The 15,215-nt window shown below is 36.5% G+C and overlaps 1 non-coding gene across 1 annotated transcript; it reads left to right on the top strand.

Moving 5' to 3' along the window:
- Window positions 1–4,010: 4,010 nt before the first annotated feature.
- Window positions 4,011–4,117, top strand: LOC141662317 (small nucleolar RNA R71). Its single transcript, XR_012550438.1, has one exon. It is a non-coding gene; the product is annotated as a small nucleolar RNA R71 (small nucleolar RNA).
- Window positions 4,118–15,215: the final 11,098 nt, after the last annotated feature.

The following is a 15,215-nucleotide window of genomic DNA, read 5'->3' as shown; positions in this document are numbered from 1 at the left end:
AATAATAATCAAAGTATGAATAAACGAGATCTAGGTTCAACAAGAACGAAAACGAGCATCCAAAGTTACAACTAATTCAAAGAATCACAAGTTGAAAACAAGATCTTCTTTTTCGGAGTTATTCTGTGCTTCTAGGTCTTCTTCTTGGTATCCCAATCTTCCCGGATGATGAAAACCCTTTTTTTAAGTATATATACGCCCCTAGTGGACCTGGACCCTTAAAATCGTCAAATTCTACTCAAAAAAAGCTTTTTCAGCCAAATCAGCGACCAGCCGCGCCCTGAGCGGCCGCTCAGCTCTCCTGAGAGGGCGCTCACCTCTCTGAGCGGGCTGAGCGGGCGCTCAGCTACTGACTGGAAAAATATTCTGATGAATCTTGTTTTGACCATAACTTGAGTTCTACTCGTCAGAATTAGGCGATTCAACTGCCCACGCGAAGCTATTGAGATTCTCTACAACTTGACAATGGCCTTGGATTCCAATTATGATCACTTTTCATCATATTTTCTTTAAAAGCTCTTTTCTTCATTTAACTAATACCTGAAATACAATAACACAAAAACACATCAAAATACCAACAACTTGAGTCCAAAACACCAATTTAAGCTTGTAATAAAGCATTCCAAGTGGATATAAAATCCACTTATCACACCCCCAAACTTGAATCGATGCTTGTCCTCAAGCATAAACAGACTCAAAACTAGAAAATAAACCTAATGCATGAATGCAACTACGTGAATGCAACTAAATGATAATGCAATCGATCCCCTCAGAATAACCATAACCAAGTGAATAAACCAATGCCTCTAAGAATGCAATAACTTGAAACAGAGTTCAAATAAATCCCACAAACCAACTCACAAACCAGAAACGTGCAGGTGTGGATGCTTAACAGATATACTCTCGATACTAGATCAATAACCATAACTTATCTATCATCGAAACAATCAAAAGTTTATAAACAGAATAGACAATAAACACATTATGACTCACAACACCTCCTTTCGACTAGAGTTATACATGGATTCACACTATTATTGAACACATAACAAAGATGCTTATTTGATCGTGCAATGAATGAGGTCCCAAAAGACTTATACAATAATACCCATGTAGCGAGCGTTAGGTTAGCGGATCCCAGACTATAAAAGTCTTAGGTCACTAGGCACAAAGTCCCCTAGAACTTAATAACTCGAGTATTAAAGAGCTCACTCTTGATCAATTATGCATAAACACATACTTTTTTTCTTTCTTTTTTTTTTCTCTCTTTTTTTTTCAACAATTTCTGAATGAGTGCGTTTCGCTCCATCTCATTCAACCCTAGACTACTCATAAAAATATGAGCCGGCTACTAGCCATTTGACACCTAGCCTTACAACAACTAGCAATGAAATCCAAGTTTTTCTCCAGATAAAAAGAATCAGTGTTTTTACGTCACTACGAGAATATCACAAATTCTAAATATAACCAAGTGATTAAATCTCAACAACAAACAAGTATGATCATGATCTAGATCAAAAGCAACCCTATAAGACTTTGTGAAAATATTTGTTTCTGGCATGCAAATCAATTCATTAGGACTTAAACATCCCTCTATTCGTCATCACCACACTGAAATCAACATCAACTTATCAAATATCATAGTTCATCTTAAGGGATCATGCTAAATATGCATGCAAATGCAACTATATGAAATTACATAAAAATAAACAAATATGTCCTAAATGAACAATCATACAAAAATATGAATGAACTACAACTAAACATGCAACATGAATCTATATGAATCTATATGGACACACACTACTAATCCTTACATTATCACCCCCAAACTTAAAATTTTCAATGTCCTCATTGAAGGCAATAATAAGGATTTCAGGCATACCTAATTAGCGGGAGATTCACCCTCGTCGGGTGGAGGATCAGGTGGCTAATCAATCTCGCCACTAGTGTCTCGGAAAATAGTACCGAAAGCGTGTGTCAAATCTTCAGCAAAATGACGGTGAATGTCGTGCATGGCCTCCATACGCCTAATTACTCGCCTGTACTGCTCATCACCAACACCAGTCCTATCAACTACCTGTTGCACATGAGAAGAACCCTCTATAGGCACTGGAGGATCCATTCGGCTACCCTCTACATCATCAAAGATATATCCCAACCCCTTGTCAGGGGGTGCACCTAAGAATGAATAACTCAAGTGATTTGGTAGTGGGTTGAGCTCAAGTGTAGGAGCATCTTCAATAGACGACTCGAGACGATCCTGAGAAATTTTCAGCTCTGCTAACCCAAGAGAATCGAATGGCACATCCAACTTCCTCTTCCACAGAGGTGCATTCAAAACCTGAATTTGCTCTACTTTAAAGCACTCCTCTTTAGCTGTGGGTAATTTTATTTCCTTGAACACATTGAAAGTGACCTTCTGATCATGAACCTTCATCGTAAGCTCTCCTTTTTGCACATCGATCATAGTTCGGCCTGTAGCCAAGAATGGTCTTCCCAAGATAATGGGAATCTTCTTATCTTCCTCGAAATCAAGAATTACAAAGTCAGCAGGGAAGAAGAGTTTATCCACCTTGACCAAGACATCCTCCACTATACCTCGTGGATAAGCGATGGAACGGCCAGCTAGTTGCAATGACATGTATGTTGGTTTCGGCTCAGGCAGACCAAGCTTCTTGAAGATAGATAAGGGCATCAGATTGATGCTAGCTCCTAAATCACATAAACACTTGTCGAACGACAAGTTTCCGATGGTGCAAGGAATAGTGAAGCTTCCAGGATATTTAAGCTTCGGAGGCAACTTCTGTTGCAGCACAGCACTGCATTCCTCCGTTAGAGCAACGGTCTCTAAGTCATCGAGCTTCACTTTCCGAGAGAGAATACCTTTCATAAACCTCGCATAGCTAGGCATCTGTTCAAGAGCTTCAGCGAAAGGTATGTTGATATGAAGTTTCTTGAACACCTCCAGAAACTTCTCAAACTGCTTATCCAGCTTTTTCTTCTGCAGCCTTTTAGGAAAAGGAGGTGGAGGATAAATCTGTTTCTCCCCTGTATTACCCTCAGGAGGAGTGTGTTCCACAGTAGTCTTCCTTGGTTCCACCTCTACTTCCTTCTGCACATCTTCTTCAGCCACAACTGCATTTTCTGAATCTTGAGATTTTTCTGGCTCTTCGTCTTGCTGAACTTGGGGGCTTGCGACCTTTCCAGACCTTAAGGTGATGGCGTTCACCTGTTCTTCAACTTCCCTCTTGCCTGGATTTGTTTCTGTATCACTAGGAACCGTTCCTGGTGGTCGATTCAATAAGGCATTAGCAATTTGCCCTAATTGGTTCTCCAGATTCTGGATAGAAACAGCCTGGCTTTGGCATATAAGAGCCTGGTTTTTGCACATAAGCCTCAACTCCTCCAATTCAGATTTTTCATTCGAAGATAGACCTGCATCATTAGTTTGTTGTTGAAGTTGGAGTTGTTGTCTTGGTGTAAATTGTTGCTAAAAACCAGGAGGGTTAAATAGCTTATTTGCAAACTGCTGGAATGGCTGTTGCATCACATTCTGATTGTTGCTCAAGCTGAAGTTAGGATGATTCCAGTTGTCAGGATGATAAGTGTCTGGAACTGGTTGCTGCAATCTCTGAAAGTTGCTCACAAACTGAGCTGAGTCGCTAGATATAGCGCATTGTTCTGTCGCATGCGGACCTGCACACAGCTCACAAACACTAATTATCTGCTTAACACCATAGTTAGCCAGAGAATCGATCTTCATAGACAACGCCTTTAGTTGAGCAGTGATAGCCGTAGCTGTATCCACTTCAAGAACTCCTGCTACCTTGCACTGTGGATATCTCTGGGTTGGATACTGATATTCATTAGCAGCCATCAGTTCAATTAGATCATAAGCTTCCTTATAGCTCTTTGCCCATAATGCTCCGCCTAATGCTGCATCGAGCATGGGTCTGGACTGTGCTCCCAACCCATTGTAAAAACAAGTGATGATCATCCAATCAGGAATTCCATGATGAGGACACTTCCTAAGCATCTCCTTGTAGCGCTCCCAAGCTTCACTTAGCGATTCTCCCGTTTGCTGCGCAAATTGAGTAATAGCATTCCTGAGTGCAGCTGTCTTCGCCATAGGGAAGAATTTAGTAAGAAACTTCTGAGCAAGATCTTCCCAAGTAGTAATTGAACCAGCTGGTAGAGAGTGTAACCAGCTCTTAGCCTTGCCCTTCAGAGAGAATGGGAACCGTCTCAGCTTCACAGCATCTTCAGAAACACCGTTGAACTTGAAGGTGTCGCATATTTCAATGAAATCCCTAATGTGTGTATTGGGATCTTCCGTTGGAGAACCCCCAAACTGGACTGAAGTCTGTACCCATTGAATTATGCCAGGCTTGATCTCAAAGGTATTAGCTGCGATAGCTGGCCGGACAATGCTAGATTGAATGTCATTGATCTTGGGTTGAGAAAAATCCATCAAGGCTTTCGTTCGTGCTGCTGGATCTCCCATTGTAATGAGTACCTGAAACACAAACAAATAAACCGTGAAAGTAAAAGAATCCGAGTCAGTGAACTTTAACGACCACTGATGACAAGCACATAAACTAAAAATTAACACCGAGTCCCCGGCAGCGGCGCCAAAAACTTGTTAGGGCGAAAATACGCGCTAATATTCACGCAAGTATACGCGTTCGCAAGTAGTATAAGATATAAATCAGATTCGTTCCCACAGAGACTGGTTTAGGTTAAGTTCAATTTATGCACCTATGCAACAATGTATGGTTATTGCTCAATGCTAAGACAAATAACAAATTGGGTTTTTATTAAACTAAGAGATTATACTAAATAACATTAACTAAGAGAATTGAAGTTAAATTACTATATATGACAAACATGAGATCCTAACTTCATTAAATACTTCATTCAATAGCCTTATTATTTTTAACCTTAGCATGTGATGGTGATGACACTAATCAGATAACACGAAACTGATAAACGCCAACTTTCATTGCACGAGTACCATTCTACCAGACATCCACAAAAGAGATAGAAGCTGAATAGGCACCAATTATATTGAGACCCTATATGTCTATAGAATTTGACAACATAACGGTTTAAGAACAAGTTATCTATCTTGATTACATAGGGCAAGTAAAACGGTTAGAGTTACCTACGAATCATGCATACACGTACATGAACCTATGCTAGCATGGCAAGTTCTAAACCTCTATATTCACTGTCGCTTCAATAGAGATTAACACGCTATCTTATATGTTAGCTACGCACATAAGACGAATAAGCACAACCATACTAGGATATCAATCAATCACCACACACCAAGATATCGAAATAATTAACTATTGAAATCCATAAGTAAATCCGCTAGAATCCCATGACAACGATTAGCCCATAATTGAACTCATCGTTACCATGGGTTCCAATGAAAGCATGGTATAAACAAGGTCTTAATAAACTAAATAATAATCAAAGTACGAATAAACGAGATCTAGGTTCAACAAGAACGAAAACGAGCATCCAAAGTTACAACTAATTCAAAGAATCACAAGTTGAAAACAAGATCTTCTTTTTCGGAGTTATTCTGTGCTTCTAGGTCTTCTCCTTGGTATCCCAATCTTCCCGGATGATGAAAACCCTTTTTTTTAAGTATATATACGCCCCTAGTGGACCTGGACCCTTAAAATCGTCAAATTCTACTCAAAAAAAGCTTTTTCAGCGAAATCAGCGACCAGCCGCGCCCTGAGCGGCCGCTCAGCTCTCCTGAGCGGGCGCTCAGCTCTCTGAGCGGGCGCTCAGCTCTCTGAGCGGGCGCTCAGCTCTGCTGAGCGGGCGCTCAGCTACTGACTGGAAAAATATTCTGATGAATCTTGTTTTGACCATAACTTGAGTTCTACTCGTCAGAATTAGGCGATTCAACTGCCCACGCGAAGCTATTGAGATTCTCTACAACTTGACAATGGCCTTGGATTCCAATTATGATCACTTTTCATCATATTTCCTTTAAAAGCTCTTTTCTTCATTTAACTAATACCTGAAATGCAATAACACAAAAACACATCAAAATACCAACAACTTGAGTCCAAAACACCAATTTAAGCTTGTAATAAAGCATTCCAAGTGGATATAAAATCCACTTATCAACTATACCGTGCACTTGTCTTGGACAAAACTCTGTGAACGTGTCATCTTTCTTGTTTAATATATTTTTCTTGTCTGGAGGAAAAAACTATAAATATATTAATTTGTATATATTTATATTATTTTATTGATGATTTATACATATATAGGCATTTATATTCTAATTGGATACATGTTTATCGTTTGGAATTATTAAATATAAGTACTAATTTTGCGTCACATTTAAAATTATTTTAATTTAAAAATGTATCCAAAATTAATACATAATTTTATTTCTTTCTTCAACACAAATAGTTGATATAAACTTATTCCTAATACCATATTTTACTTATACAATATCATGTAAAACATGTATCGTGCATACTTGAAAAAAATTGGCAATAACTATTCACTCGCAAAAAAGCCCGAATTTAGTCAATAACATGTATCGCGCGCAAAATAATTTTTATAAATATGTAAAGATTATTTATTTTTAAAATTTTGTTTTATGAATGTTAGCATATCAAAAAAAATTATTTTATCTCGTATTAAAGTAAGAGTGTAACGTGTTAAGTTTGTTACGCTTTACTCGAAGTTGTTTGTTACTTTTTTTATCGAACTTGTTTGATTAGTTTACATTTAGATGTGATAACATGTATACGTTGGTATTGCATTACTTTTATAATATTTTTTTAAAAGATATATTATTTCGAATTTAAATTTAAAGTGAGCTTTATTTTTGTATAATATATATTTGGGGTATTCTTTTTAAAAGAAAAATATTATATTAAAATATAAGAAATAATAGATAAAATATTATCATAAAAATATCTTATTTTACTATATTTTGGACTTATTGTAATAAATTATATATTTGAAACTTTGTATTTGTGAACAAAGAGATGAAACATGTATATTACAGGTAAACCTTTTTAAATTATTACTATCAGGATGAGAGAAAATTAGTAATTTATCGAAATATTAATTAATCGATAAATTAATAATTTTTTAATCTTTTCATACATTAATAATATATTAATATAGTGATATAAATTTGTTAGGTCCCAATATATTTGTAGAAGGGGGTATTGAATACAAACTATACCGTTTAATTGCATATAATGCGGAATAAAAAAAGTGAAACAAAATTCAAGTTAAATAAAACTATTATTAAACTTGAAAGGTGTTACAACAACGGTATCGTTTACAAGGGATTAATCTCAAATAAATTATTCCAAATCTAGAATAAATTTGACATGAACTTTTTCTATTTTTGAAATAAAAAGATCAAATGTTAAAGGCAATTTGAGATTAAGTTCTAGGGATTTTGATCTGCTAGATAGTTACACAAGAACAAGAGAAGGATTTCTAGTGGTTTGGATTTAACAATAAATATTAGAAATTAATGTCCTGTAATATTGCAGTTGAAGATAATAAGTTCTCTGCTTCCTTTTTGTTTCTGTGTTCTTGAGTTGTTGAATATTCAATGTTCTTCCAAAAAAACAATGATCTTATTCTCTCCACTTAAGTTATCAACCAATCCAATTTAATTATACTGGCAAGACAATCCTTTGATCTAGCAAGACAATCGGTGAGACTATTGAATGAACTGACAAGACTATCGGCAAGACAATTCTTTAAGCTGGAGAGACTTTCGGTATGACAATTTAAAAGAACTAGAAAGACTTTCGGTATGACAATTGAATTGTCATACCAGTTCAAATATTTGTCTTGCTGAATTAATATTGAATATTAATTCAAAATTAATTCTGAAAATACATAATATTAATTCAGAATTAATTAACCAATTAATTCAATTAATCAATAAATTAATCTTTGCATATATAATTTATTTTCTTAATTAAATTATATGACTTAATTTATTAAAAGAGAATTAATACTATTCTTGAACAACAACCACTCTTCTGACAATCTTCTGAAAATCACTGAAAATTATGAATCAATTCCACCACTTCAATGTTGACACTCGATGTACTGTCTGGTTCATGAATGACTAACTTCCGTGACGTTTCTTCATGTCTTGACTTTGATAACATGATTTTCTTCAGATTAAATCCCTGTAATTAATTGATACCCTGACAAGATCTCTGTCACTTGATTAAATCTACAATCTTGATTTATATCACCTAGGCTTGATCAATTTCTTGAGCTTCTTCCAGTGAATTAATTCCTCAAGTCTGTAGATGAACAATGTTCCTTAATCCTTTGACATATGTTACTTTGAGAGATCTCTTTGACGATAGAACCACTATTTACTTGTTACATTCTTATTTGAGTTGAGTTAAATCCTCGAATAAACAAATAGGCTATGACATATGCCTTTCAATCTCCCCCTATTTGTTTGTTAGACAATAACAACAAATACCTAGAGGATAACTCAACTAACAAATAAGAAAAAGGTATAAACAGTAATGCAAAGTAAATAGCAGAAAAGTTCTGGATTATATTTTACATTTTCCAGATTCCAAAAGAAATTTACAAGTGAATACAAGATAGATGTTCCTCTAGACTGAACATATGACTACATTTGTCTATCTTGATTCATAAAGCTCTAAGCATATTACATTAAGTTTTGAGCTAATTGAATTCAGTTGTCTTCCCTTCCGAATTCACCTTCTTCCAATTCTTGCAGCAACTCCTTGTCAAAGACACGATCCCTTTCTGAAGTGAAATTGTCTGGTCTAACTGGTTGAACTCCAACTGACTTTAGCTTATTCTTCAACTGATTGTACCTTTTAATGTTCTTTTCACAGTAAACTTGAATCAGATCAGCATCTTTAGATTTCAACTCAGATGAGTATCCAGCAGTTCTTAAGTGATGTTCCATCCAGACAAGATGGTTAGCAGAGTAGTCTTTAAGAGATTGTGAATCGAGCTGGCAGATTTGAAGACAGTCCGACTTAAAGAATCTTACTTGAAAGGGCAAGTTGACCACTTGAGGACTAGCCCTATTAGCAAACTCTTTTAGCCTTTCACGAAGGACTTCATTCAATTCTGAGCTTCTTTTGACTTTGTTGAGAAGAACCCAAATCTCTGATAAAGAACGATTCTCAAACAGATGAAGTGATACCTTGGATGTTTTTCCTCCTGTCAATGATCTAAGATATCTTTTTAAGTTCAGCTTCTTTTCTCTTTAACTCTGACTACTGTTGCTGGAACTCTTTCTCAAAAACAGGATCCACTTGAGCTTCCTCTTCCCATTCTTCATAGTTACTTTCCTCCTCAGCTTCAAAGAAACCAGCTTTATCTTCCAAGACTGGTTCAGTGGGAACATCAAAAATATCGAAGTCATCTTGTTCTCCACTATAGTAGACATCATCAGCCTTCCTTGTCTCTCCAGCAGAAGAATCTTTTTCTTTTCCTTTTGCACTTCTCCCCTGCTTCTCCCCCTTAGTTGAGGATTCCTCTACAGATTTTCCTTTAGACCCTTCATGACCTCCATTACCTCCAGAGCCCGAGCCTCCACCAGAAGGCCCTTCAAAGAAAGTCCTTTGCTCTTCATTAGGGCAGTGAGAATTTTTTATCATGAAATACAAGTGATTCATCCCTTCACTGAGATGTTCCATGCCTTTTTCTATCTTCACGAATCTGGAAGAGTCCAGTGAATGATTCATTTCAACCAGGTCTTCAAGAGAATTCATTCTAGTATGGAGAGAGCAGAAGTTTGCAATATCTTTGGTTGATAAAGTTGGAGATTCTTGAATGGAGTTAAGCTTTGGTATCACAGTGGTCTTCAAATATGAGATATCATTCCTGATGAATGCCAGCTGATTGTTAACAGAGGTGGAAGAAGAAGACCGTTCAACCACTTGTGCTTTGAATGTTTGAGCCTCAGCCTGACTTTTAGCAAGTTGTTCTTTCAGAGTAGCAATCTGAGCTAACAGGTTTTCAGTGTTTGTGTCTGTGTGTGCGCTCACCTGAATATCTCTCGTGTTTGGTTCACTGAACTCACGTGCTTGTGTTTCTCTCAATATAATTGCTTGTGAGGAGCCATCCTGTTGCTGGTCTTCTGTACCTGTAATTGAAATCACCCTAGCCTCTTCAAGAGAGGTCAGTGGTGGTGCAATGGGAATTCGCGAGTCCCGATCCTCAATCAAATCTATCTTTTCATGTGAAATAGATGTCTGAATTGCTTCAGGGATAGATTGACCGAGTTGCCCTCCACTTTCTCCAGATAAATATGCGAGTGGAGAATCCCGTGAGGGAGCCAGAGGTGTTGGATCTGGGAGGGGAGAAAATGATTCTATTAGAGGTGGCTGAGAGTCAGATTTTCCCTCTGAAGCATGTGACTGCTCTTCTGCCGTAACTATGGCAGGCACTGTAACCGACTCAATGTGCACTCCTCTCTGTGTGTCCTGAGTATCATCTATTGGTATGTAAGCTTCCATTGTGAGTAATGGAAGTGTGCTTGACTCAGTACAAGATGCCATGGCCCTATGGCGAATTTCAATAGATTCATCCTGTTGAGAGAATGTCTCTAGTAACTGTTCATTGGCCATTTCAAAGTCCATGTCATGTTGGGAGAACAAGGATGGGCTTTCAGATGCCTCAGTAAATGTTCTTCTTTTCTTGGGAGGAGGCAGAGCTGAGGGTTCAATCACATCCAAAAACACACCACTTCCTACTAACCTTCTCGGTAACATTTTTGACAGTGGGGGAGAGTTTGAGACAGGTTGTGACTCTGTGTTTGGCTCTATGACCTAGGATTGAAGCTGCGGTTCTACAACTTTATGGTCAGCCCTATCAACCACTGGGGGTCTTTCAATAGAAGTAGGAATAGTTTGAGAGTGAGGAATTATTACCTGCAGTGGAAGAGCATCAGATGTTTGTGCCTGGATGGCTTGAACCACTGGAGGTTGAGCTTGCTGTTCATGACCGGGAAGATTGAAAATTGGTAAAGGAATGAAAGTGGCCATGAAAGCAGATACAAGTACTGGAACTTGCATGAATTTGAAGGTAGTGTCTTGGCGTGTGCAGATCTTTTTGCTTACCGGAGGGGGTTTAGCTATAGATGAGTTAGCAAAAAGAGCCTTATGCTCAGGTGAGAGAAGATGTTCTGCTATAAGCATAAGAAAACGAGCGTAGTAGCACGAAACCCTACGATTCGTAGAATGATCACGCAAAGCTGCAGTGAGACGTCTCAGAAGAATGGGTAAAAGTAGTTTGCAAAAATTGATCCTTTGATTGAAAATAACCGCAAGACCAATATACTGCAGAGTGGAAGTGATGTTGTGAAAGTTGGATTTAGTGCAGTTGGCAAACACTTTGGAAAGTGTATCAAAGAAAATATCCCATTCAGAAACCAAATTGGATTTAGACAGCTTGGTTAAATTAATCACCCCCTGATAGTGAATGGCATGAAAAAAGTTTGAAATCTCATTTTCAGAGGGTAAATTACAGAAATTGTCCATTGGAAAATTTAACGCCCGATTGATGACTGTTTCATCAACTACATACTGTGTGTTTGCCACGGTGAATGAAAAAGATTTAGAATCAGCGGCCACAGTAGAGGTTGTGCAAATCAGTCTAAGCAGATCGACATTTAATAGCACATTTGATTTAATAGCAGAGCTAACAATCGAATGGTCATTTAAAAATCTAATCCACGGCTTAAATTTTTCCACATCACACTTTTCTAGATTAAAATAACCAACATAATTATGCGAGACAATTTGTAAATTGAGAGCCATTAAAAAGGTTCAATAAAACACGCACTTTCAGAATTTTAAGAATGAAATTAAGAAAATTCGATTTAAAAATTAATTAATAATTCGAATTAATTCAATTAAATCCAAAAAATTTAAAAAATTGTGTCTTGTTGATTTTTAGTCCCACAAACACACTGTAATAACAGAGGAAGCAAACACTAAACACAATACCCGAAAAAAAACTGAATTGGGTTTTAGAACATAAAAACAAAGTGAAAAAGAAACACCCAATTGCAATTGACAGATCTGGAAAAAAATAATAAGGAGAAAAAAAAATGGGCAGCACTTCTGTATGAATACACACGTATGCATATGTAACAGGAGTGAAGTGTGCTAAGTAAAAACTCGAGCAAGGAAGAAATAACAATGGCGGTTGATTTGTTTGAACAGAAGAGAGAGAGACAACAGTTTGAAGAAAGAAAAAAAACAGGAGAGATATATAAATAAACAAGACTTAACAAACCAACAAAATATTAAGTAGTATAACTGGTATGACAATCCGGGATTGTCATACCGATTGTCATATCGATAGTTATACTGGGCAAAACTAGGAATATAAAACAAATAAACCAGAAAGACAATCGGATTATCATACCGATTGTCATTCTAGTACAAAAAAATAAATAGAGAAAAATATAATATAAGTTTTATAACTGGTATGACAATTGATTGTCATACTGATTGTCATGCCAGTTTAAAACTGTACTGAATAATCAAAATAAACACAGTTACACTGAAATGACTTTCAGCAAGACAATTGCAAAAGTCTTGCCGATTGTCATAGCAGTTATAAAATAAATATAAACAGAATTTACAAATACATAAAATATTTAAAAAGTTAAAATATTCAGAAATAATTATATTTTAGTCCAAAAATAGATTTCTGTTGAATTTTAGCAAATAAAATTCATAGAAAAATATTTTTTTAGAGAAAATAAAATATTCAGAGATATTAAAATTAACAAGTTGAATAAATAAATAAGATAAGATAATAAAAATTACATAGGAATAAGCAAGAAAAATGGTAAACATGATAAAAGAAATTTGCAAATGAATTTTTCATGGATGAAAAATTTATTTGTAAATTCATTCAAGAATATATCTCAGATATTAACTAGTTTAATCACTAAAACTATTCAACATACCCAATTTACCAACTAATATGGTAAATGTGGATTCATCAAGTGGTTTAGTGAAAATATCTGCTATTTGTTCTTCTGTTGGAACAAAAAATAGTTCAACAGTACCATTCATGGCGTGCTCTCTAATAAAATGATACCTGATGTCAATGTGCTTGGTCCTTGTGTGCTGCACAGGGTTGTTGGTGTGGCTATTACACTTGTATTGTCACATAAAATAGGGATTTTGTTCAATACAGAGCCATAGTCCCGTAGCTGGTTCCTAATCCACAAGATCTGAGCACAGCATCTTCCAGCAGCAATATATTCAGCCTCGGCCGTTGAGTTGGAAACTGTTTGCTGTTTCTTGCTGTACCATGAGACTAGCCTGCTACCTAGGAATTGGCAACTCCCTGAGGTGCTTTTCCTATCAACAACACTTCCTGCGTAATCTGAATCTGTATATCCAACAAAGTTAAAACCAGATTATTTAGGGTACCAAATACCTAATTTTGGTGTTCCCTTAAGATATCTCAAGATTCGTTTAACAGCAACGAGATGAATATCTCTAGGATCCGCTTGGAACCTTGCACATAAGCATGTAGCATACATAATATCCGGTCTACTTGCAGTAAGATAGAGTAACGAGCCAATCATACCTCTATAGCTTGTGATATCTACCTTAATGGAGTTTTCACATGGTCCAAGCTTGACAGCTGTAGATGACGGAGTCCTTGCTGATGCAGAATCCTCTATATTGTACTTTTTGAGGAGTTCCTTGAGATACTTGGATTGACAAATAAATATACCATCTAACCTTTGATTTACTTGTAATCCAAGAAAGAACTTCAGCTCTCCCATTATGCTCATTTCAAATTTGCTATGCATTAACTTAGCAAATCTCTTATAGAGACTATCATTAGTAGACCCAAATATTATATCATCCACATAGACTTGGACTAATAAAGTATCATTCTTATGCTTTTTATAAAAGAGAGTTTTGTCTATGACACCTCTAATAAAACTATTTTCAATAATAAATTCAGAAAGAGTGTCATACCATTTTCTCGGAGACTGTTTGAGACCATAAATAGCTTTGAAAAGAAAGTAGACATAGTCCAAATGATCTGGATCTTCAAAACCAGGAGGTTGCTCTATATACACTTCTTCATCCAGCTTTCCATTCAGAAATGCACTCTTGATATCCATTTGATAAACTTTAAAGTTCGAGAATGCTGCGAATGCCAGAAATATCCTGATGGCCTCTAGTCTAACCACTGGAGCATAGGTTTCATCATAATCAATGCCTTCAGCTTGAGAAAACCCTTTAGCTACCAGTCTTGCTTTGTTTCTTGTAACCACACCATCTTCATCTAGTTTATTCCTGAATACCCACCGAGTACCAACAGCTTTCTTGTGTGTAGGTCTAGGTACCAGTTTCCAGACTTGTTGATGTTCAAACTGATTGAGTTCATCTTGCATAACAATCACCCAATCTGGATCAGTCAGTGCTTCCTCAATCTTCTTAGGTTCCATCTCAGAAAGAAATCCTGAGAACAGACATTCATTTTGAGTAGCACATCTAGTTCTGACTCCAACATCTGGATCACCAATAATCAACTCAAAAGGATGAGCTTTATTCCAGATAGTCTGTCTTGAAAGATTTGATCTTGATGATTCGCCTTGAAATACATTGGGATGTTGTGTCCTACTAGTTGATCCTTCAGCATCTCCCCCTGAGTTGTTGCCAGGTTGACTTGATGATTCTTCGTCAGTAGCAGTGGTATCTCCATTGTTGCCAATATTTCCATCACCATTACCTTGAGTATCATCATGATTAATAGGTTCTTCACCAGAAACAACCTCAGGTTCTTGATCATTTTCTGATTCTGAATCTGACATATCATCAAACTTCAGTTTCTCAGAAGGATCTTCAGTTTGGATACTAGGGAGTTTAGTGTCATCAAATGTAACATTGAAACTCTCAGTTACTTTGTGTTGATCAATGATATACACCCTGTATGATCTTCTTCCAAAACTAGCAAAAATACCCTCATATGCCTTTACCTCGAATTTACCACGATGATCATCTCCATCCTTGAGCACGAAGCATCTGGCACCAAATACATGAAAGTATTTGATAGAAGGTTTCTATTCATTCATAATCTCATAAGGAGTCTTCATGAGGTCCTTGTTGATTAGATTTCGATTCTGAGTATAACATGCAGTATTGACA

Source organism: Apium graveolens, chromosome 5 (genome assembly GCF_009905375.1).
Source record: "Apium graveolens cultivar Ventura chromosome 5, ASM990537v1, whole genome shotgun sequence".
Classification (NCBI taxonomy): Eukaryota; Viridiplantae; Streptophyta; class Magnoliopsida; order Apiales; family Apiaceae; genus Apium; species Apium graveolens.
This window is presented reverse-complemented; position numbering and strand designations above follow the sequence as displayed.